The sequence below is a fragment of the Dasypus novemcinctus genome, chromosome 14 (genome assembly GCF_030445035.2).
Source record: "Dasypus novemcinctus isolate mDasNov1 chromosome 14, mDasNov1.1.hap2, whole genome shotgun sequence".
In the NCBI taxonomy this organism is placed as follows: Eukaryota; Metazoa; Chordata; class Mammalia; order Cingulata; family Dasypodidae; genus Dasypus; species Dasypus novemcinctus.
In genome coordinates, this window is record NC_080686.1 from 91,312,628 (window position 1) to 91,337,836 (window position 25,209).

General features: G+C 52.0%; 1 long non-coding RNA gene across 10 annotated transcripts in view; it reads left to right on the top strand.

Annotated features, from left to right (window-relative positions):
- LOC101412618 (uncharacterized) overlaps positions 1–25,209 on the top strand; it is a 405,636-nt gene that overhangs the window by 114,482 nt on the left and 265,945 nt on the right. For 7 of the 10 annotated variants that reach the window (XR_011645691.1, XR_011645694.1, XR_011645696.1 and 4 more), the window contains exon 4: positions 10,920–11,108. The exons of the other annotated variants lie outside the window; for them this stretch is intronic. This is a non-coding gene — a long non-coding RNA (uncharacterized lncRNA). The remainder of the gene's footprint in view (positions 1–10,919; positions 11,109–25,209) is intronic. 10 annotated transcript variants of the gene reach the window in all.

Here is a 25,209-nt window from a genome sequence, read left to right on the forward strand (position 1 = left end):
GGCAGGGGCCAGGCCCTGGGCCCCGGCCTTGAGGTGTCGCCAGCTCCCCCCATGAGCACCCATCCCCAAAGGCCCTGCCGAGCTCGTGCGGTGCGCACGGCCAGGCTCCTTGCTCTCGTGCTCCTGTGGGAGGGCCTGCTCGCGGGCTCTGCTGCGAGGACGCCGCACCCCAGGGCTTCCTCCAGCGGGTCTTGGCCCCGGCACCTTGGCTGGGAACGTGCCCTCCTACTCAGGGTCCTGTCCGATCGCTCCTGGCTCCCACTTCTGCACAGCACCCTGCCCCGGGAAGACACCTTCCTCCCAGACCCCCCTCCTGGCCTCTGCTTGCTTCTCTGGGTGAGCACAGTGGCTCAAGCATACACTGTGAGCACCCATAGGGTTGTGACGGAGGAGCCGCGGGGCTGCGTTATCTGATGCGATCTTTATGAGCATTGGATGAGGTTATTATCACCCACATTCACAGCTGACAAACCCGAAGCTCAGCCAGAAGAGATGTTTTTTAAGGTTGCTCACCGAGAAAGTGATAGAGTGAAACCCTGGCGTGTCTACCACCTAAGTGATGACCTTTGACATGCTCTAATTTCAAACCTGCTTGGAAATCAATGCCAGGTCCTTTGTGTTTCCTCACCTGGCTCTTGCCCTAGTCCTTCCAGGACTAGCCCATTTCATGCTGGGCTGATGCCAGCTAGGAGTCCCTGGCCTCGTCACCTCTCCGCATATCTGGGGCCTCCCTTGCTGTTTCCTTGGAGAAGAGTCACTTGGAGAACGACTGTCTTTGCATGGAGGCGGGTGGGGGTGGGGTCCGGTGTTCTGTCTTGTCCCCGTCGTGTCATTCCTGAAACCCAGCTGCCCTTGTACGTCAGCTGGGGTTGAGATGAGATGACAATTCTTGATCAAATGTGAGTGAAGTCGAAGATCTGGAAGCTTCCAAGGAAAAGTATGTGAGTGCGTGCAGCTTCAGGGCCCTGAGGAGGTCCCGTCCTAGGATGGAGAAACCCGGCTGGCATCCTGTTTCTTCTTGGCGTCCTCATTTCAAATGGCAGTACCCACCACTCCTTCCTCCAGGGCAGCTGTTCGAGATGAAAATAAGAGATGCCCCGGACCTTTGAGGCGCTTGTGATGGGAACCAAAGGACGTGCCCTGCGGCTCCAAACAAAACAAAATAAAACAACAGAAAAAAGATATTTGAAAGCTTCTCACAGTCACCCAGATTACACAGGGAGCTTAAATGTAAGATCCCTTTAGGGTTCTCATGGTTTTAAGAAAAGTGTTTAAAGGAAAATAACACCTTTACAAAGCAATGCCATTTGGTCCCAAAGCTGCAAAACTGGGATACGCACGTGAGAAGGATTTAAGCTTCCCTGGAAATGAACAAAATTTCCAGTCTATATTTACAAATTTCCAGTATCTTGGGTTTATTGCACATGTATTGTTTTGTCCCAGGACCTGTTAGGCTCTCTTAGGTGGGGATGTCATCACGGGTGAAAGGTACCTGCCGGCTCCCAAGAACGCTCGCAGTTGGCACACCTGGTGCATCCCTCCACCTGGAGAGGTGAACAGGGCAGGCCACGTGCCCACTGGATGGATGAGGAAACTGAGGCTGGGAGGGATGGAGCGGTGTGCTGTGTGATACCATAGCTGCCTCTTCCCCTTTCTGGCATTTAATTCCTCCCTCTGTCAATGTAGACTGGGCTGTGGGTTATATATACTAAAGGGTCCCCAGTGTCATTTTTCTCTTCACCAAGGTTGCATGGTTACTGAGGAGGAAAGCGCTGGGTCGGTTCAGTTCCTTCTCACATGTCAGGCATGTGTCACATGCTCTGCAGGAACGGGGCTTGGCTGGTGCCTTTCCACCACAGCAGCATGTGGCTACTGCCCTGACGTGGGCAGGGCCCATCAAGGTGAGGCAGACATGCTTCACAGTCCGGGGCCGGGGGCCCCGGGGCCTGGGGAGTGGTGCCCTGCGAAGACTGCTTTGTGTTGCCAGGGCACTCACTCTTAACTCTTGTCTCGAGGCTGTGCCCTCTTCAGGGTACCCACTCACAGGGTGCCCGGTTGTCATGCTGGCAATTGTCTATCTATGTGGGGGCTGAACTGTTGTGGGAAACTGGCTTACCTGTCCCCTGTTTGTTGCACTTGTCCCCAGTTATTGTAAACATTGCTGTGCTGATGAGGAAAGCCGCTTTGGAGTTCCTAATAAATATGATGCAGAAACTAGGGTCGAGGCTCTCAGTTCCAGAAGCTGTAAGTCCCCTGGTCCCATCTTTACCTTCTCTCGTGTCTCTCTCTCTATCCTTTTATTTCTGTAAGTTCTACATCTCCTTCCTCTTGAGCAAACCTACTGCTGAGCTGCTCGCAGCGCTGAACCAGTAGGTTCTCTCCCTGGAGCAGCCTCTTAGTGTTCCCATTCTGTCTAGATGGAAACAGATTTGGAGAGGTCGTGTGGCTTGCCCATGGCCACATGCTGTAGTATAGTTAGTAAAAAGTGGCTCTAGACCAGATCTAAGGTCTGGCCATTTTCCAAATACTCCCCAGAGCATCAAGTGCCTGAGGCAAGGAGAGCATCTCCTTTCTTCTAGGTGGGAAGGAGTGGTTTGTCCAAGGGCACCCACCTGCTGGCCCCGCTGGTTCCACCTCTCCCTGGTCTCCCTTGGGGTGACATCCCTCAAGATGGGTGGTGGCAGGACTCTCCTGGCTATGCCAGACCTGCCTTTTTCAGTGGCTTCATTTCGTGGGGTCTGGTTGAGGCTGTGGCCCCAAGACAGGGTCAGCAAGCAGTACATGGCTCTTGGGAAGCAATTTTTTACCAACGGTTGTGCAGGCAGTTTAGTATTTTCATAATACTGCTGCAGGCTGGAGGGTTCTGGCCAAGCCCCAGTTCTTGCCATTGTCCATGCCTGGATGGGCAGGACCGTTCCTTTCAGTTTTCCTGTGACAAGTTGTAGCTGTGCTATTTTGTTCTTTTTAAAAATTAATTATTAAAAAATAACCATAATTACTTAAAAAAGGAATCCTAACTGTGGGTAGAGTAAGTCCAAAATCCAGCCTGTGCGTTTCTGTCTGGTCACTTGATTTGGACTTGTTCTCGCACTCGGCTGTCGAGTGGAGTGGCTCCAGCCCTGGCCCTCTCCAGGAGTGTGCCCCGGGGCTCCTGGATTAACCTCGTCCGTATAGTAAGTGTGGCTATAAATGCTTTGCCTGCTATACCCATTTTCTATGGCTGCCAGAGTAAATGACCACAAACCCAGTGCCTTCCACAGCGCAAATTTGTCATTTCACATCTCTATAGGTCCGAGTCCTACCTGGGTCTCACCGGGCCCCAGGCAAGGTGTCCGCAGGCTGCGTTCCCTTCTGGATGCTCTAGGGGAGGAGTAGCTTCCTTGCTCACTCTAGTTGTTGGCAGAATCGGGTTCCTGGTGATCATAGGACTGAGGTCCCTGATATCTTGCTGGCTGTCAGCTGAGGGCAGCACCCAGCGGCTAGAGGCTACCCCATTCCTTGGCTCCTGGTCTCCTCCCTCCGTCTTCCAGGCCAGCCATGGCAAGTACAGTCTGGCCGATCCTCCTCCCTCTGCATCTCTCTGATCCCAGTGGGGAGGGGTCCTCTGATTTTAAGAATGCCTGTGATTGGCTTGGGCCCACCTGGATAAGCCAGGCTCATCGATGGTCATCACATATGCAAAAGCCCTTTTGCCATGTAACATATCTTATCTCAGGTTCTGGGGATTCCAGTGTGGGCATCTTTTGGGGAAGGGGGGTTATTCATCCCATTATATCTTTTTTTTTTTCCCCTATTATATCTTATAAGGGTTGTTGTCATGATTAAATTAATTGATACATGCAGAAGGCTCAAAATATTAGGTTGAACCATATGGAATTGTCAGCATCTAACTGTTAGCTTACAAAAGTGGTCATTTTGTTTGCTACAATCTAATTAATAGTATCTGGTCTATCATGAGTCCTTAGTGGATGTCTGCGCTCATCATTCTTGTGGTAGAAATGTTATGCTTTATTCGGCCAGCTCTCTATTGTTCCAATTCCTTATTGTTGGGCACTAACTTTTTTTTTTTTTAAGATTTATTTATCTACTTTATTTTTTATTTTTTTATTTTTTTAAAGATTTATTTTTATTTATTTAATTCCTCTCCCCTCCCCTGGTTGTCTGTTTTCTGTGTCTTTTTGCTGCGTCTTGTTTCTTTGTCCGCTTCTGTTGTCGTCAGCGGCACGGGAAGTGTGGGCAGCGCCATTCCTCGGCAGGCTGCTCCCTCCTTCGCGCTGGGCGGCTCTCCTTATGGGTGCACTCCTTGCGTGTGGGGCTCCCCTACGCGGGGGACACCCCTGTGTGGCAGGGCACTCCTTGCGTGCATCAGCACTGCGTATGGGCCAGCTCCACACGGGTCAAGGGGGCCCGGGGCTTGAACCTCGGGCCTCCCATGTGGTAGACGGACGCCCTAACCACTGGGCCAAAGTCCGTTTCCCTATTTATCTACTTTATTGTTATTTACCACGCCCCCCCCCCCCCCAGATGATTCTCTCCTCTGTTTGCTCATTGTTTGCCCACTTTCTCCAGGAGGCATTGGGAACCGAACCTGGGACCTCCCACATGGGAGGTGAATGCCCAACGGCCCGAGCCACATCCTCTTCCTGTGGGCTGCAGTGTCTGCTGGCTTATGGCATCTGCTCGCTTAGGTGTCTAGCTCATTGCAGCAGGTGCAGCGTCTGCGCATCTTCTTTAGGAGGCACCGGGAACTGAACCCAGGAACTCCCCTGTGGTAGGCAGGCACCCATCTGGTTGAGCCACATCTGTTTTCTAGGGCATTAACCTTTATAAGTTTAATCTTATTATTTGGTAGTATAAATAATGTTTACACAAACATCCTGTGATGCCTTTTTTAAAAAATATTTTTTAAATTTATTTTTAAAAGATACATAGATCACACAAAATGTTACATTTAAAAAAATAGGGATTCCCATATGCCCCACTCCCCACACCTCCCATATTTCCCACTTGAACAACTTCTTTCATTAGTGTGGCCCAATCATTGCAATTAATGAACTAATTTGGAGCATTGCCACACAGCATGGATTATAGTTTAGATTGTAGTTTACACTCTCTCCCAGTTCATTCAGTGGGCTATGGCCGGATATATAATGTCCTGTATCTGTGCCTGCAATATCATTCAGGACAACTCCAAGTCCTGAAAATGCCCCCATATCATATCACACCTCTTCTTCCCTCTCCCTGCCTTCAGCACATGCAGTGGCCACTGTCTCCACATCAAGGCTGTGATACCTTTTGATCCATCATGTCTTTTACAAATTGTGTTCTCCTGCTCTTGGGGAATGAATCTGCCCCTGATTCTCTGTTGCCCTCCCTCTCCCACCATCTCGCCCCTGTGCCAGCCCAACTCTGAAACGTGGGTGACGGGCGGAGCCTTTCCCCTGGGGGAGTGCAGGGCTCTCTCTTGCTCTGCCAGGGACAGTCCCCAGGCCTTGTGTTCTTTGAACTGGGCCAGCCCTCGTGCCTCCAGGTTTGGGGTCAGTGACATGACTTCTTTCCCGAGGCCAGTGTGAGTCATTGACCCCTGTGCCCAGAGTTTTGACCCTTGGAGCTCGATCAGGTGTCCCTAGCTTTGTCCCTACCAGGCTCACTCTGACGCCAGTGCTAGACACTTTGCCCTGTTCACCTCCTACCAGTTGTAAGGTGTCATCGCCATCTTATTGAGTGGCCCTGCTCTTTGAAAATTTACACAGCTTAGCCAGCCAGGAGGCAGGTGAACGGGCCTCTCAACCCAGGTCTCTGTGCCTGTGACGTGAGAAGAGAACTTGAATGCAGGTCTCTTCTTATCCCACAACTGCCTCTCATGGATACCCCCACCTGTGTTCACTCAGCAAGTGGAGGGGAAGTGCCTAATTCACATCTTTGTGCCTCAAAGGCAATGTCTCTTCTTCGGCCCCCTAACAGTCCCCTGTGCCTTCCATGGAAATTGCAATTAGCCATCCTGGGGCTGGGGAAACTGAGCCCAGGCTGGGTATGGGACTTTCTAGAGGTCACATGAAGTATTAGTTGCCAGACCTAGTGACAGGATGACCTGGTAGAACATTCGTAGACATTGGGTCTGGCGGAGCTGGATTCAAATTCTGACATGACCCTTCACCAGGTGGTGGCTTGTGACAAGTCACTTCTGGTGCTGGAGCCTTCGACTTTGTCTTCTCTCCCTGGGAAAGGCTGTCTGTTAAATCCAGTCTTGATGCTGGGCATTGGCTCTCCCACTGCTCCTTGGGTCGCGGCTGTCCTGGGTGATCCTTGCAGAGTCCAGGTCGAAGCTGCCGAGTCAGTGAGTTTTATGAGCTGCTGTTTTAACTCTGGTTGCCGTTCCTTAGGATTTGGGGCAAAGCATGAGCAGGGAGCCAGGACCTAGGGCTTTCTCTCCCAGTTTTCTCGCCTGTCTTCCACGCTCTTCTGCTCCTCCCTGGGCCTCTCTCCTGCTGTTCTGGAAGAAGAGAGTAGGTGGGGCCTGGGGCCTGCAGGCCTGGAGATGTCCCGCAGAGCAAAGGGCAATGCAGGGACCTTCTGATCCATGAGGGCTCCCTGGTGACGTGCATCCAGGGTGATCCCCGAGGTGACGGGCACACCAGATCCCGGTGGGTCGTCCGACCCACAGGAGGCTCTCCGCAGCATTTCAGGAACGAACGGATTTCTCCAGTGATTCCTACATCATTATTTCATTGTTGAATCCCAGCCCAGGCCTCATTTCTGGCCGACCCTTTGTGAAGCTCGGGTGGACACATTGGCTGCAAAAACAACTTCTGCTAAGTTTTAATGCAAGTTAATAAGTACTATTTTCTTATATTGAGTCATAGAGAAACTTTCCTTACATGACACTCATGAAGAAGCTGAAAAGTGTGGGTAGGGTCTGGGTAAGGGTCTTAGCCTTAGTGCTCTGGACCTTGGGCCAGATGCGTCTTTCTGTGGGCTTCTGGGGTACTGTAGGGCCAGGTGCATCTCTCTGTGGGTGGGCCTTCTGGGGTGCTGTAGGGCCAGGTGCATCTCTCTGTGGGTGGATTTTTAGCAGCACCCCTGGCCTCTCCCTATAAGATGCCAGGAGGACCGCTTCCCAAACTCATGACAACCAAACTTGGAGTCCAGAAACGTCTCCAGGCATTGCAGAGTGTCACGTGGGGAGCAAAATCACCCCAGGTTGAGGTCCGGTGGTCTGGAGGTGGATTTGCAGTTCCCCAGCTGTTAGGATCACATGTGCCACGTGTGCACTTCGAGCCAAATGCATAGGATGTGCTTTTCCTGTGTCCTGGCCAAGCCACCTTGGAACACCTTGAAGTCTCTTTTTCCTCATCTGTAAAACAGACAAAAAAAATTAAAAAATCTCCTTGCCTTTCAGGACTTTGGTGTGACTAGAGATAAGGTGACCGAGTGCTTCACATTCCATGGGCCCTCAGTGAAAAATAGGTTCTTTCTTTTTTTCAAGATTTATTTTTATTTCTCTCTCCTTCCCCCCTCCCCTCGTTGTCTGCTCTCTGTGTCCATTCGCTGTGTGTTCTTCTGTGTCCGCTTGCATTCTCAGTGCCACTGGGAATCTGTGTCTCTTTGTTGTGTCATCTTGCTGCATTGCCTCTCTGTGTGTGCGGCACCACTCCTGGGTGGGCTGTGCTTTTTTCGCGCAGGGCAGCTCCATGCAGGGCACACTACTTGTGCGTGGGGTTCCCTTACTGCATGGAACGGCACTCCCTGTATGCAGCAGCGCTGCATGTGGGCCAGCTCACCACACGGGCCAGGAGGCTCGGGGTTCGAACCCTGGACCTCCCATATGGTAGGCAGACGCTCTTATCAGTTGAGCCACAACTGCTTCCCTAGGTTATTTCTGATTAGTGATGGAAAGTGTCAAGAAAAAGCAATTCTGGCTTCCCTGCAAGGTTCATTTGACTATTTTTAAAATGTTTAGTTGTCAGAGAGGGAATGCAAGTCATCAATATCCAAATTGTCAAACCATGCACAGACCTATTTGAAGAGGCCCCAGGTTTGATTTCTGTTTTTGCCACTTGTATCGTGCTCAGGGGTCAGAATCCCTGTTTCTGCATCTGTAAAGTGGAGAGAGAAAGAGTGCTACCCTCCTAAGGCTATCATCAGGATTAAACGCTATGATAGAAAATACTTTAATCTTGTTTGGAGCTGACTTTTGAAAAGGTTCTGTTTTCCAGTTTTCCATCAGATGCCGGACTCTGCCCTTATTTGTGAAACTTCCTAGTGCAGTTGAGCAAGGAAATTCTTCTTTCTCCTTTGGCTTCCCAGGTCCCCAGAGCTGCTTTCCTAAGGCATGGTCCCCACCCATTCCTGTCATTCTGTCTTCACACTTACCAAAATGACGGGGTGGGAGGAGCAGTCTCCCACGGCCCGGCCATCTCCACCAGTCCCCGTGGGGCTGGCGCTCCTCGTCTCGTCGTCTGATGTTTTCTGTGGCGACCCGAGTTCCATTCTGGTGATGGGGCATTCAGGAGACGGGGAGGTCTCCAAAGCAGAGACAAAGGCAGTGGCTTGTCCCCTCCGCCGCCCGGCGGAAGGAGGAGGATGCCAGCAGCAGGACTCACGGCCATCTGGCTGCAGGATGCCTTGCTGGGAACCGGCAGCCGGCCTCTTTGAAGTGGTTTAAGACCAGCTTGGTAACCTGATTTGGAAAGTGGTATCGATGACTCTGCGCAGCGCAGGCTGCTCATTAGCTGCTGTCTGGGTCTGGCAAATTGGGTTAAGTGGGGTGGAATAGGGCTCTCCCTCCCCTGGGCTCGTGGCCCAGGTCCAGGCTGATTGTAACGGGAGCTGCTCCCGGGCCAAGGGCCTTGAAAAGCTTTCTGGGGAGTCTGGCACTCTTGTTTTTCATGTGCGAATTCTCCTTTCCCCTGGGAGGCAGGCAAGAGGCTGATAAACCATAAAAATGAACCTGGGGTGGGAGAGTGAGTCCTTGGGGGTTGGGGAGGGAGTCAGGTCAGAGGAGAATGAACAATGAGCAGGGAGTGAGCATTATTCAAGGCCCACTTACCCTTCCCCTGTGGAAAGGGACTGGGTTGGAGGCTTTTCAAAAAATTTTTTTGTGAGTTGAACCAACAGTGCTGGAAGGTGTGTGCTTCTCTAGGGTTTATACCCAGTGCTGAGATCGCCGCCTCCGAGGCGAATAAACATTCTCTTTTACAAGAGGCTACCAGATTGCTTTCCAGAGCAGTGGCATTGATCTACAGTCCCACCCACTGCACCCAAGGACCCTGACTTCCCCACCTTGCTGCCAGCCTTGTCTATATCATTCCTTAGCCCTTTCGCCCATTGGATGGGTAAAAGGAACTTTCTGGCAGTTTTCCTGATTGTTAAGAGGCTGATAGTCTCCCCCGTGCTCTTTTCTGTCCTGTGAGACTTGAATCTTCCTGACCCGTGCCCACCCCTAGGCGCCCCCAGAGGGTAGGTAGGTTTCTTCCACTGCTTCTCTGGAATGGTTATCTTTCCAGTCCACTTTTGTTGTGAGGAACAAGTGTCTTTTATTTTTTAAAGATTTATTTATGTTTTATTTATTCTCGCCAACCCCCCCCCCCCCGCCCTCGTTACCTGCTCTATGTGTCCATTCACTGTGTGTTCTTCTATGTCTGCTTGGGTTCTTATCAGCGGCACTGGGAATCTGTGTCTCTTTTTGTTGTGTCATCTTGCTGCATCAGCTCTTCGTGTGTGCAGTGCCACACCTGTGCAGGCTGTGCTTTCTTTGCACAGGGCGACTCTCCTTACAGGGTTCACTCCTTGTGCATGGGGCTCCTCTACGCGGGGGACACCCCTGCATGGCATGGCACTCCTTGTGCGCATCAGCACTGCGCATGGGCCAGCTCCACATGGGTCAAGGAGGCCCGGGGTTTGAACCCTGGACCTCCCATGTGGTAGGCGGATGCTCTACCCATTGAGCCAAGTCCACTTCCCAGAATGTCTTTTTGCCCTGCCACGAAGCAGTTTTCCCTGCACGTTAGCTGCAAAGAGAGGACCGCGTTCTTTGGGAACAAAGTGTTGTTTCCATTCCTTCATTTTCTTCCCTTTGACTAACCGACGTGTCCTTTAGCACTTTACTCAGCCCATGATGCAGAAGCTAGAGGCCTGGGAATCAGCCTGGCCCCTGAGCCTCCTGTCAGCTCTGCAGCCTGGGGTGGGGCCCAGCAGTTTTCTAAGGCCCGCGTTGTTCATCTGCGACCTGGGGCTGAAGATGCCAGCCTCATGGGTTTGTCGGAGAGAGGTGCTGGTGTGCAGATGACGCGCACGGAGGTGGTACAGACGGGCAAAGTGCTGGGGCGGGTGGAGCCGGCGGGGAGGCGGGGGCCAAGCGCGGCTGCTGGGCCTCCCGACGCTCGCATTTGGGGTCCAGGAGTCCACGGGGGAGCTTACGGTGGCTGGCCTTTCTGCTCGTGGCTAGTCCCTGAGCCTCGCTGAGTGGACGTCGTGTGCCGGTCATTCCATCCCTTTTATCGAGTACCTGGTGCAGGTCCAGCACTGTCCTGCATCCTGGGAAATAATGGTGAGCAACGCGGTCGTGGTCCAGCCCTCATGGGCTGTGCTGTCTGTTGGGAGAAAGGGGCAAGGGATTAAAGAATTGTCGGAATGTGGACCCACTGCCGAGAAAGTGCCTTCACTTCTCCCAGATGTCTCCAGGGAGACTTGTCTCCCACAGGGGTGGTTGTCTTTATGGCCTTGGTGACGTGTGTCTCTGAGAAAGTGCCGATTCTCAGGAAGAGGAGAGAAGAGAGACTGTGGAGGGCCCACAGCAATAATGCTAAGTAGGAATAAAATGAATAACTCACGTTTATTGAGTATTAACGATATGCTAGACCCTCTTATAAGTGCTTCAGACAATGTAGATAGATAATAATGTTGTCCCCACTTTACAGAAAAGGAAACTGAGAATAGAAGTAGCCTGCCTGCAAATCCCGGACCCAGAGGTCGAAGCTTGCGAATGCTGCTTTTCTTCAATATGAAAGAGTCCGTGGCTGGTCCCCCCTGCCTGGAGTTCCTAGAATGCCAGAAGAGTCGTCCCACAGGCCTTTGCCCAGCCCTGGTCAGCCTACAGTTAACCCGAGGTCAGAACTGTCCCTTCTCTTGCCTCCTTCCACTTCCACTTGGTCTTTTCCCAAGTTTCCTCCGAGCAGCAGGGCCTGGTAATGATTCTGTTCATTTATGCCATAACTGTTTATTCAAATGTAGCCTTTTCATCGTCAACAAGTGCGAAGTTGAACGCATGACTTTTTTTGTGAATGCTGGTGACCGTTTTATGACAAGGGGGCCTATGACGTGGCAGGTCGTGGGCATTTTAACATCTAGGAGGATGTTTTCCTCAATTTGCAGGTGAGGAAACGGCGGCTCAGGGAGGTTGGGCCCCTCACCCAGAGTCAGGATGGATTCCAGCCACCACATCTGCACTCTTCGTCCCCGGCTTACTAGGAAAGAATGGGGCCCGTGATGAAGCGAAGACATAGTTACTGGTCCCCGAAGGCTGACTGAGACAGGCTGGGTGAAAACACAGCCATACACCAGCCTTCGGGGCTCCCCTTTCCTGTGGCCCCGTGGTCTGGCCTTTCTCCTGCCGTTTTCTTCTCCCTCTCCCCTGCGCAGGCCAGGCCCAGGACCTACTGGCCTGGCCCGCTTTACCAGCGTGGGTCGCTGTCCTCAGCCCTATGCAGAGGCTGACGAACACTGGGGAGGGCCTGGGGGCAGCCCTGCTCCCAGGAGGTCTGAAGCATGGGGCGGGCACCTGCACCTCAGCCATCATGTGTCTCTTGCCCCTTAGAGGCTGAGCCTCCGGATGGCATCCTGAGGACAAGTTTCCTGGGTCCCAGGATGACTTTCCCCTCTATTTTAACCCTGGATGGAGGTGCTTGAGCCTGGCCGCAGCGTCGGCAGCGTTTCTGTGCCCTGGAGAAGCCGTGTTAAGCCATGTTGTCGTATGTTGCCGACGTCGCCTTGGGTTGGCCTCTGTGGTCCCATGCTGACGCTGCTGTGCCGGGCGCGCTGTAGGCCCCGCCGGGAGCTGAGCAGCCACTCTCGCTCCATCATCATCTCTCGTTTCTCAGGGACGAAAACCTGCAGGCAGAGCAACTAGTGTAGCCCAGTTCCAGGGTAGAAGAACAAAGCACAGGTTTCCCACAGAACGTGGTGCTTCTTCCCTTTGATTTCTCCACCCCAGACCATGAGCCGCGTGACTTAGAGCAAGTCGCTTACCCGCCTCTCCTTTGCCTCACGTGCAAAAAGAGGCATTAAAATTTCGGTCGCACAGGCCAGGGTAGAAGTGGGCAGTAACGGTTGATGTTTGCCGGAGGGGTTGCTAGTGTCCTGGCCCTGTTCTAAGCCCTTTCTACTTCTGGGCATACTAAATCCTCACGAGTGCCCTTTCAGGGGAGTGTCACAGATGAGGAACTGCTGTTCAACTCTCCTGACACCACTCAGCAAGGAAGGGGTTGAGCCGGGACTTGGCACCCTGCCTGTGCCCTCAGCCCACCCCACGCCTTCCCAGCGTGTGTTAAAATGGGCACTGGTTTATCCTCATGGGTTGATGGGGCAGGTGGCAGGTAGACTCCCTGTGACCAGAAATTGTGTTTTCTGTATTGTTTGGGCTGCCTGACTCACAGGAGTTCTCTGTGTCTCTGTGTCTCTGTTTTGCTCTCTGTCTCTGTCTCTGTCTCTCTGTCTCTCTCTGTCTCTGTCTGCCTCTGTCTCTGTCTCTCTCTGACTCTGAGTCTCTGTGTCTCTGTCTCACTCGAGCTCTCTCTGTCTCTGTCTTTCTCTGTCTCTGTCTCACTTGCTCTCTCTGTCTCTATCTTGCTCTTGCTCTCTCTGTCTCCATCTCTGTCTGTCTCTGCCTCTGTCTCTGTGCCTGTCTCTCTCTGTCTCTGTGTCTGTCTCTCTCTGTCTCTGTGTCTGTCTGTCTCTCTCCCTCCCCAGTCCCCCACCCCACGTTTGTCTGTCCCTCCCCTCCTCCTCGGTCACCACCCATCGGCTTCCTCTCACTATCTGCCCCCCCTCTGCCCGCCCCCAGTCCTAGTTGTCTTTGGCTCCGGTCCCGGAGCGCAGCCTGGCACCCTGACCTGCCGTGCTGTGCTCATACCTCGACGACGGTAAACAACACGGGGGTGGTTTTTATTAAATGGCACACGCCAGCGCCTCTGTCCTGCCCTCCCTGGCTCCGTCCGGGTCCTCCTCCCCCTGTTGGCAGTTTCGAGGGCCCTGGAGTCTCCGGCCTCTTTTACGAAGCGTCTGTCATCGTTGGCCAGTGAGTGTGAGGCCCCAGGGATGGGGCGGCCGGCGCTGGTGCTCGAGTCACCCAGGCCTTCCGGGAAGATCGCATCACCCTGACCAAGGGCCAGCCGAGGCACCGGCCCAGCGCGGCCCTGCCCGAGCAGCCGAATCCCGCGGCTGCCCCTTAATCACTGACCAGAGACTCTGCCTGTCCAAGCCGGGGCAGGCCTCCCTCCTCCAGGGGCCGGGGCTCCTGGCCAAGCAGCTCGCCATAGGCCGTGGATGTCCCCACCTGCTTAAGTAGTTCTCCTTTAATGAGCATTCGTCAAGTGCCAGGCACCGCACCGAGCGCGTGACACGCATCTTCTCATTTAATCCTCGTAATAAACTTCTGGGCAGGTGCTCTTACCTCTCCCTTTTACTGCTGGGGACGCCGGCTCAATAGCACGGAAACTAACCACACGGCTCACTTTCATTAAGCGCCACTGTGTCCTGGGGACCCGGGCTAACCCTGGCATCCGGGGGCCGGTGTGCTGCTGTTGTTCTGCTGGTGTTACAGACGGCGACTGAGCTGGGACATGCGTGTGGTCTGGTCCTCGTGCTCTTGACCCCAGAGCCATGCTTGTGACGGGAGTAAAGCTGACCAGGGTGACCTGAGCAGGTGAATGGGTGCCCCGATCCCAGAGTGAGGCCTGTCACCGTGGCCCGCCACCCCCGCTGCCTGCACGGGCTGTGGGAGGGGGGTGCGGGAGTTTCCCTCTTCCTCGGGTGGGCACCCGGGAAAGGGCCACTGGGGCCAGGCACAGGCTGAATTTGCCGGAGGGATCCGTGAACGTCGGCGCTGGCGTTTGACCTGGGAAGCCTGCCTCTTACCCGAGAGAGCCTGGCCTGGGGTCCCCTGCCCCGTCCCCTCCCAGGATTCGGGCTGCACCCTCGGGGCCTCCGTGGGCTCCTTGGTCCCACACTTCCCCCCCCCCCACTTGCCTTCACAGCCGTCGCCGCACACAGGGAGGTGGGGGAGGAGAGGGCGGCTGCATACTCACACTTGCTCAGCAGTTTACAGTTTATAGAACACATTCACAGACATTATCTCATTGGATTGAGTAATCACATGGGAATCCAAGCCCCCATGTCACCCAAGAGGGACCTGAGGCTTCCTTAGAGAGAGGGAAACTCTCCACCTAGCACCCGGCCCCTGCTCCTTCTACCCAACAGTGCTGCCGGAGAGCCACGATCGGGGCGCGGGTCCTCCTGTGCTGAGGTGCCACTGCCCAGGGCAAGGCCAGGGGGCAGAGCTGATGTGGGGCCCACGTCCCTCACATTGCCCTGAGGACACGGAATGGTCTTGAGAGCGTGGCCGGAAACTCAAGGAGGAGAAAGAAAATGGCCCATCTAAAGGGGGTGACATAATAGCAACTATCCCTTGGTGCCCACGTGCCTGGACCGTGCGCCCTCCCCCCCATTTGTTACAGCAGCCCCTTAGCCCAGCCCTTCAGGTGAGTTTTGTGTGTGTCAGTTTGCAGACTTGGAAACACGTCCAGGAAGCAGCTGAGCCGGGAATGCACCCGGGGCTGACCCCGGAGCCTCCTTTCTTCCCACTCTGCTCTGTGCCTTAGAAAAACACAAACAGAATTCCTTTCATGTTGCTCTAGGAAATTTAGTTTTTAAAAAATTAATTTCCTTCTGGCTCGTGACAGATTGTAGATCAAGTTACAAATCTTGGCTCTTGGCCACCCGGCAGTCTTAGGAAAGTTGTGCCGGCCTCCGTGTGTCGAGGGAGGCCGAGGGAGGCTGCAGTTTCACCGGCTCAGCATAGTTGGAGGAACCTGTTAACTTGTCTTAGAAGCTAATAAAAAAATCCCAGTGAGCTCACGTCTGTTAAAGCCCTTTGAGCTCCCTGAGCTCGCACATGAATGATGCAGGTTGTCTTTATTGCTTACTCGGCAAAGTTTGGCTGCAAAGCCCTTTACCCTCATTTCCAGCCCCTGTGTTTACTTAGGTAGTTTGGCTTGATCTTCCTTTACATCTTTGTGACCTGCCGTTTTCTGTTTGTTTGCTTTTGGACCCGCTGTTATGGAAAGAACTGGCATATTTGGGATGCATATTTTATGCTAAACTTTGTTTAATCCATTGCACCCGTAAACCTTACACCTGTCCTGTGAGGCAGGATGTAATCCATATCCCCATTTTCCAGATGATCCAACTGATACTCACACAGGGGAACTCCTCTGCGAGGCCACATGGCTCAGTGTGGCAAGTCGGGGTCCAGGAATAGGTTACCGGTGCTCACCGGCCGTGCCTGCATTTTCCAGGTCACTCTCTCCGAGGCAGAAGCTGCTCTAGGGCCTGTGGCATTTTGCCCTGAGCTGACTGATGATGATAGGTATGTGTAATTTTGCTGTGAAGACCCAGCCATCTTTGTCCTTTTGAGCTGTCCAGGAATGCCTTTCCTCGACTCTGCTGAAATGGATGGACAGATGGACCTTGAAATTAGAGACACCAGGCCGGAATTTGCCTTAAGAACCTGACCAACCCTAACTCTGATGTTTCCAGCTGCAAAAAGCAGGCTCTTCCAAATACCTTAGCCAGATGGAGATAGGCGGGAGAATAGCTCGTGGTAGTGATAGCTAAACCAGTAATAGAATGGTTTTTGGAAACCATTCTAGGGTTTGATCTGGCAGGAACAACTGCCCACACTCCTCCCAGAATTCACCATGAGGTCAGTGGAACAGGTGAATTTGCTCCCGTTTTGCAGATAAAGAAGCTGAGGCTGAGGCTGAAGCCCAAAGTTGCAGAATTAGGGCTGCAACTCAGAGCTCCTGACTTCCAGAGCTGTGAGTCACCTCTTCCACTCCCCTCCCTTCCCCTCCCCTTCCTTTCCCTCCTCAGATTGCTGCCCAGGTAGGTGAGGCAAAAAAAAGCTGTCTGGGACACTCTTTTTCCTTCCCAGTGGAATCTCAGCTATAGAAGATGCATGTGTAAAAGCAAAACTGGGCCCAGAGGGCTGGCTGGAGGAGAGGAGAGGAAACCTCAAATATTAATATCAGTATTAATAATATTTCATAATTCTTGGTTGGTTACCAGCAAATAGACCACAAACATAAGGAAAAATGAAATAAAACACAGTTGATGGGGAAACGGATTTCGCTCAACTGATAGAGCATTTGCCAACCACATGGGAGGTCCAGGGTTCAAACCCAGGGCCCCCTGACCCGTGTGGAGCTGGCCCATGCACAGTGCTGATGCGCGCAAGGAGTGCCGTGCCATGCAGGGGTGACCCCGCGTAGGGCAGCCCCAAGTGTAAGGAGAGTCACCCGGCACGAAAAAAGCCCAGCCTGCCCAGGAATGGTGCCGCACACACGGAGAGCTGACGCAGCAAGACGATGCAACAAAAAGAGACAGATTTCCAGTGCCGCTGATAAGAATCCAAGTGGACACAGAAGAATACACAGCGAATGGACAGAGAGACCAGACACCCATGGGGCGGGGGGCGGGGGCGACGGGGACGGACCAGAGGATGGTACGGGAAAGGGGAGAGAAATAAATAATAAATCTTTAAAAAAAAAAAAAAAGGAAAACCCACCACAATTGATGGGCTTTTGTCATTCCTTGGCAAGGACTCAAGAAAAGACTTGCCTTTGGGGTTCAAGCTTTTTTTGTTTTTTGTTTTTTTTTGCGGTACCAGTGATCAACTCTGGCCCTCGTACGTGGGAAGCTGGTGCCCAGTCACTGAGCCACATCTGCTCCCTGAGTTGGTTTTCTCATTTGTTTGCTTGTTGTTTGTCTGTTTTTTTTTGTTTTTAGGAGGCACAGGGCCCGAACTTAGGACTTCCTATTGGCAAGCAGGTGCTCAACTGCTGGAGCCCCATCCGCTCCCCCTCCGTGCCTCCTAACCCTTCTGCCAGCCTCAGGGTCTTTGTGAGTCCTCTCTGGAGCTGAGAGGCTCTGCAATGCCTGTACCTTAAGGAGTGGAGCGATCTCGAGTGAAACGCCGTCTAGTTGTGGTTGTGCGCCTGCCGTGACCCCACAGCAGCCCTCTACTGCGGCAATTACCTGCCTTGTACAAATAAGCAGACCGGGGCCAGGGGAGCTTAAGTGGCTTCCCAAAGTCAGGCAGCTGCAGAGCAAGGATGCAAACCTGTTCCCAGTCCCGCCTTTGCGTCCTTTCTGGGAACAGTTCCTGCGCTCCTGCTCTGTGCTTGGCCCCCGGCCGAGTGCCGGAGACACTTTATATGTGTGAGCGCAGCCAGGTCCAGCACAACCCTGGGAGCTGGACCTCCAGGTCCTCTGTCCCTCCTTCCGAGTGCTTGGGGTGAGCTGTGCTTCGGAATTCATGCTGGTTTGAGATGTGCGAGAGGCAGCGGAGTGCACCCATCATGTGTGACAAACCGTGCATCTGGGGCAGTGCCTCTAACCAAGCCCTATGACTTCCATAGGGAAATACATTAATTTTCACACTAGGTGAGATAAAGACAGTCAGTAAACTCCCCGTGGGAGGTCAGGTCAAGTTGCAAAATTACCAAAAACGTTGGGGTTTTAAAATTGTACAAAAGCGCCTGTATTATTATTTCTATTTTGCAGATGAAAAGCCAAGATAGAAGAGGCTTCATAAGCCTGCCCAAGGCGCCACATTAATTTTTGTGAGGGCTGGCACCCGGGAAGTGGGTCCCGGGACCGTGCGCCTAGCCGCTGCACTGTGCCGCCTCTTGCAGGAGATGGGCCAGTCAGTGTCCTCTCAGAGCCACAGGACATGGACAAACCAGCCCAAATGAGAATGCGTTACAGTGGCACGGGAGGAGAGCATCCGGGGCCCTGCTCAAGTGGGCGACAGCCCGGCCTCGGCTCCGGGACCCATCTGCTCTGGGTTTAACCCTTGTGCTGAGCCAGGCGGCTGGTGGGCTGGGGTGGAAGCCGTGGCCGCCAGTGGCCCTGCCCCTCCTGTGACCAGTGCCGTCAGAGGCTGTCCCTTGGCTGGCATGGAGGGCCCCGCGGGCCACCGTTCTTGCCCCTGGCAGGGCATGGTCTGTTTTTCCAGACTGTGCAGGGCCAGACCGGGAACTGGGTGGTGGAAAGGACTGCCTCTTCTTTCCCATGTTCCCTGGCAAAGGAGACACAGCCCTTCAGTTTAATTTTTTCAAGTCCTGCATTGCTCTGCACAAGATGAAAACAGAGCCTGCTTTGCACCTGAGCTAGAACCCACCCTTTGGTAGGAGCTGGTTCTTGTTTATTCAGTTGGCTTTTTCTAGAGAAGACATTTCAGAGATTTCTCCATCGTAGTGAGCATCATTATTACTTTTATTCATCACCAAAAATTTAATGTTTTTTTTGTTTATCTCTATCTGTAAAATTAACCTAGATCACTGGCCTAGTTCTCATAGTATTTTAATGCTTTTCAACCTCTGTTCACTTTCTGGCTTAGCTATCCTTATCATCACCCCTACTTTGCAAATATAGAATCTCAGGCTCCAAGATGTCCAGTAGCTTTGCTCAGAGCTGCACAGCTTGGAGAGTGGCAGAATTCACACTCTGCTCTTAGCTCTTGGGAAGAGTGCACAAGTGACAGTCTGTATTGTGGACTTTGGCTCAGACTCAGATTTCAGGGATGGTTTAAATGTGACTTCTGCAACTTGCTTAGGGTCACACTGATCTACACAGCATGCCAGTTGTGGAGAGGGAGTGCCTGCCCTCGCCGTGGGGAGTCTCGCCTCCCTTGGTTCAGATCCCCAATATGCTGTGTGCTTCAGGCAAGCTGTTCAGCCTCTCCGAGCCTCATTTCTAAAACAGGGACAAGAATATGATGTCGTATTCCTATCATGGATGATGCTGGGAGAGGCGCTCAGCGTGCCCGGCAGGTGACTTATAAATCTGACTTCTCTCCCTGGCCTCTCTGCCCCCCCACTCTGCGCAGCCTGGTGTGTCACCTTGTCCTCCCTAGAGATTCTCCGTAGCTTACGATCCAGAGCCTGGCACCTGGGGACTGGCTTGCTCAGGGCATACGAAGCTTTGACTCTCGCTTTCTTCCACCTTTGCCCTCTTTCCCACAGATGCCCTCTCTCCTCTGGATGTAAATATGCACATGGCTCGCCAACAGCAGCTACAGGGGCCACCTCCATGTCCCTGACCAAATACTGCTACATCCATCAATTCCTTTTCAGGGAAGGCACTATTTAGTAGGACAGTTTTATAGTTAAGGGGATCAAGGCACAGAGAGGTTGACTCCTCTGTCCAAGGTCACACATATTTTACATGGCTATAATCAGGATTCAAACCTAGGCAGTCTGGCTCCTGTGCTCCCATATCTGGCCACTCCCGCCAGCGTGCATTGGGTACCTGACGCCCACCGGGGCCTCGCAGAGGTGCACATGGCAGGCAGCATGGTGGCTGCGAGGGGCGGGTGGGTGCACCGTTCAGTCCCTGGCTCCCTGCTGCTCCTGGCCCCACAGGGCAGGGCCTGGGGCAGGGGCAGCCTGTGCAATCCATGGCTGGATGTGTTCTCAAGTCTTGGTCATGGTTTCTAGTTCCTTGGCACCAGAAGTCCAGCCGGGTGATCAAAGCTGAGTGCCCTTAACAGGAAGAGTGGGAGGAAGCACAGGGAATTTCTGGGGGTGAGGGGCAGGATGGGGGAACCCGGGCCAGGTATTAGACAGGAGCTGACAGAATGAATGGTTGGTTGATTGAGCGAAGGGTGGGGACGTTGTAATTCATTCATTTAAAGAAATGTATTTATCTAGCCCCTACAGTACCAACCTTAGAGCATTTCACGCTCCCTGTCTTTTTTGCTTCTTCGCTTGTAGAAGACAGAATGGATGTATCCATCAGAAGGAAAGTAGCCAGCAGAGGTCACATGGGGGAGGGCGGGAATTTGGTCCAAGGATTTAGGATGATAATTCCAAAATCCAAGGTGTGCCTTGACCCTTGTCATCTGCAATTGCTGGCCTTCCATTGTTCAGACACTCCAGAACTATTGTATCCTGTCACATAAGTTCCTTGATGATTCTGCTCGTTGATCCTCTTTATTGCTTCCTCTCTGCTGTTTTCCCTTGACCCATGCATATGGTCAGCATGTATTAAGGAAGTACAGTATTCCAAGCATCCCTGGAGTCTGGGGATACAGAAGTTAAAGAGACCCCGTGCCTGGCCACAAAGGAGCTCTGCCCGTTGCAGGCTCCTTCAGCAAGAGGCAGGAAGCAGACATCTGCCCCGGGCCACGCACTGCTCTGGGCCCTGATGGCCATCGTCAGTGGGGCTGCTCAGTGCCCCAGGTCCCAGGAGAGGCTGAGGACCAGCTGGTTAGGACATCAGATTGATGGCAGAAGCGAGTGAGGACTCGGGCCCGCTGGCCACTCAGGGGCCTGTGCTCGCTCTCCTCTGCCAGGTTCTCGCCCCTGCCCTGCCGCCCCACAGCTCTCGGCAGCCCCCAGCTGAGCTCACAGAAGGCCCTACTGAAGCCTCACCAGGCTGAACTCAGCTCCCCCAGAGCCCGGCATCATGTCACTCAACTGCTGCCAGTGCTTCTTGTCCAGAGCAGTGAGGGATTCTCGGAAGGGCTGCCTGACCTGCACGGTGGCTTTGTCACCGGCCACTGACCCATGAAACTGCCGTTCCTGGAAGTATCCCTGACTTCTGTCCACTCGACCCTGGTCCTCTTCGGCTAGAAGGGAGTAATGCAGGCGATCAGTGTACGGTAAGTCTGCCTGTCCATCTCAGCCCCTTACTGCAGTTTCTGAGCTGGAGGGACCGGAGCCCACCTCCTTCATTCTACAGAGGTGGAAATGGGGAAACAGCCCCTGTAGGCTGGGCGGCTTTGTCTTACGTCTCCCAGCTAGAGGGTGGCAGGGCTGCAGCAGGGCCCAGTCTCAGGCCCAGAGTCACTCCCTTGGGTATTGGTCCCTGTCCTTGCCTCCTGGAGGTCTGTAGATAGGAGACACCCTTCCTGGAAAGACAACAGTTTGAGGACACTCCAGATAAGGATGGATGGGTGTGCCTGCAGACCTAGAATAAAAGGATTACCAAGAGAAGTAAGTTAGGAATGGACCTTCCTTGAGGTGGGCCCTGAAGATAAAGATGCTTTTGAAGTTCAGTTGGTGGGAGATAGGATCTTTGTGGTAGAGCCTGTAGCCAAGGAGCCTTTGGGATGGATGTACCCTGATAGGGAAATCAGCAAGGCGAAGATAGGGAAGGGAACACTTAGCATTGAGGGCCTCGCAGGGCTTGCTTTGAGGTACTTCCTTCCTGTCAGCCCTGAGCTGGAGTTTGCCTCCACTTCACGGATGCAAACACTGAGGCATAGGTAATCGTATTTATGAAAATCCATCTGAGGAGACACCGTTCCTGGGGCACTTCGCAGCACAACGCAGGGCGTTTCTCATTATGCACCAGTCTAATCCAGCATATTCTACAGGCCATCTGGGGAGCACAGAAACATGCAGGAGGCTCTCCTCTCTCTTGGAGAACCTTGGGTCTCCTGGCGGGGATGATTTAAAGGAGAAACCAGGTCAATCACAGAATAGAGCCCGAGTGCTGAAGCGGGGGTGGGGGGCACAGGGTGCCCTAAGCACATGAGGGGGCCACTGGTAGGATCTGAGCGGTCAGGGAGGGAAGGAGTTGGCCCAGAGCAGGGGTGGGCAGGTGGCCTCCCAGGTGGAACCCAGAGGAGAGGGGGGACTTTGGTTCTCTTGCAGTTGTGGAGGCCAGAAGTCCAAAATCAAGGGGTCCCCAGGGTTGTGCACCCTCTCACAGCTCTAGGGGAGTGCGCTTTGCTGGAGAGACCCATGTGTTGCGCCTGCCCTCTGCCAGGCCCTGAGTCAGGCAGGTGGCCTCGGGGACTGCCTTGCAGGGGACTTCCCAAAAGCTGTGAAGCCCATGCTGGGTCTGGAAGCTGGATTAGAAAGCATTGCCCAGGTGGATAAGGCAGGGGCCAGGAAAGATTTGCTGGAAGATGTGGGCTGGGGCAGGGTCACCTGGGATCTTGGTGCTTGAAGCTCTCAAGAACTTCAATTGCATCTTTCTTGTGGTGTAGACCTTAGGGGAGAAAGGGAGGCAGGGAGGTTTCTAGATTTCCATTTTAGAAAGATCACCCTGCTGGAAATGTGGAGGCAGGACTGGAAAGCCATTAAAGAGAATGTCACAGGTAGACAACAGCTATTCCAGTTTCAGGGCAGTGGTGGAGAGGGCGGCTTGCTTAGTTTGGGTAAATTTCATTACTGAGAGTCCCATTAAGTTCTGGTGGATCACTATAGCTGGTGTTTCACAGCTACCAAAGAAAGATCTAGGAGAGGGCAAACTTGGCACAGTGTAGCGTTGTTCCAAGGCTTCCGCCCCTCGCTGGGGATGTTCCTAGGTTATGTCGCTACTGCCTAGCCCTAAAAGCTATGGAAGGAGGCAGGGAGAGTATTCTGCCTCTGTTATTTGGGTGAGGAGCTGAGGCACACCAGAGGTGACGTGAACTGCTCAGGGTCACACACCTGGAAAGTGGCAGAGCTGTCCTCAAGCCTCAGATTTGGGGACTCCAATCCAGCCTTCCTTCCTAAGTTCTTAGCAGCATCCTGTTTCTCTCCCTGTGGAGGCATTTTAAACAACACCCTTGGGAAGGTCGGAGTAAATACAGGTGGAGAAGACGAGGTGGGGCTTTCCCCATTTCTGGGCAGACAGAGAAAAGTCTCTGGAGGAGTGTAGACTTTCTGTGGTGAGGAAAATGTTCTGTCATTTATTCTAATACAGTAACCACTAGCTACATGTGGGTTTTGAGCCCTTGAAATGGGGCTATTACAACTGAGCAACTGAAATAGTTATTAATTTATTTTTTACTTTATTTTGTACATTTAATAATTGAAAATGTAAACAAAAACTAAAAAGAAAACACAGTTGAATAAAAACATAATTTCTCAATTAAATATACTGGGTACATATAAATTTTATGAATCATACAGTATGTTACACAATATATTTGGTTCATAGTAATGCAATCATGCAGTATTTGTCCTTTTGTGTCTGGCTTGCTTCGCTCAACATAATGTCCTCCAGGTTCATCCATGTTGTCAAATGCTTCATGACTTCATTTCTTCTTACAGCTGCATAATGGTCCATCGTATGAATACACCAGTTTGTTTATCCATGGAATGTTAATTTAAATTTAAATAGTCACATGGGCTGGTGGCCATCCCACCACACAGTATAGGTCTGGAATTCTGGGGCCCTGGCTTCTGTGGTTTCTTAACTGTGCCACTGAAGAGTGCCTTGGTTCTGAGCTCAGGTGTCGTCCAGACAGAGGGCTGGCTGTGGATACTGAATGCTTCCAGGTGGAGTACAGGACCATCCCTGCTCATTGCCCCTGCCCTGGCCTCTAGGCTCTGGGTTGCAGGTGGATGAAGAGAGTCAAGTTCAAGCCATAGTGGTATGTAGGAAGGGCTTTTGTGGAAACCATCTTGTTGGTTTGGAGTGCGTTTGTCTTTTTCAGGTAGAGAGGTCACAGCATCTTCCTCCCTTCCCTCCCTAGAATCTGTTTAAACTCTATTCTTTGGGTAAGGGGGTCATGCTAAGCCATGGTGGGTATGCTCTCTTGCTGAGACCCCAGACCCCTTATCCTCAAAAGGGAACCCCCTTGTAGGTCACTGAAGGAGGCCTGAAAGAGTCTAATTGGAGGACGAGACACCTGAAAACTCCTTGTAATGAGTGTTTGTTTCTGGAGCATCCTAGGATGCCCAACCCAAGCTGATTGTAGGTTGGGTGCTCTTTACAGTCATGGGTGTCCACCCACCGATGACCTGATGATGGAGAAGTCAGAAGGAGGGCAGGGCCTTTCTTCAAATGGAAAAGCCAGAGGTGGGGCCTCTTATGGAAGATCAGGAATGAAGAAGGAGTATCAACTTTTGGAGGACTCAGTAGGGATGCAGGGAGGAGAGGTCTGGGATTAGTCTCATGAGGGCTGGGTTTTAGCCTGCATGCCTCTCCAGTCCCCCTTCCAATCCCACAAAGGGCACAAAGTAAGCTCCCAATACAATATTGGTTGAAAGAAAGAGGCTAGTGTTGGGTGAGCATGTGTTCTGGACAGAAACCCCTAGGTCTATAAATGCCCTTACCCAGCACCTAACGGTCGAGCTGGCGACAGGAGCAGTACCCTGTGACCTTGCCAAGAATGAGATGAGTTTTGCATTCTTTATTTGTAATGCCATATTTACTTCTTACATAGCTTTAAATTCAAATGTATAAAAAAATAATAAGCCTTTGTTACTTGGCACACAATGTATAAAGATGTAATTTGTAACAAGGACAAATGTAAGGGCGAGGGAAGAAGGGATGTAGGACAGAGTTTGTGCAGGCTATTGAAGTTATTGGTCTCAATACAAACTAAATTGTAATAGATTTAGGATGTTAAATGTCATCTTCTTGGTAACCACAAAGAAAATATCTAAAAAACCTACACTAAGAGAAGTGTTTCAAAATGGCTCACTAGAAAAGACGATCTAAACAAAGAGGAAGACAGGGATGGAGGAAAGTAGGGAGAAAAGTCTAAGACACAGAAAAACTATTGGCAATGTGACAGAAATAAGTTTTGGCTTATCAATAATCACCTTAAATATAGATTAATTACTCCAATCAAAGGTAGAGATTGGCAGAGTGGATAAGAAGAATAATCCAACTATATGTTGATTACAAGACACTCACCATACATTCAAAGACACAAGTAATAGTTTTACAGTAAAAGGCTGGGGAAAAAAATCCATGGAAATATTAATGAAAAGAGAGCTAGGGTGATTATACTAATATGAGACAAAATAGACTTTAAGTCAAAACTGTTACAGGAGACAAAGAATGACAATATAATATTGGAAAGGGTAAATTCAACAAGAAGATGTAATTAAAAACATTTATGTGTTGGATGAATTGTATGCTTTATTAATATGTATCAATAAAATTGATTTGTTAAAAAACAAACATGTATGTACCTAA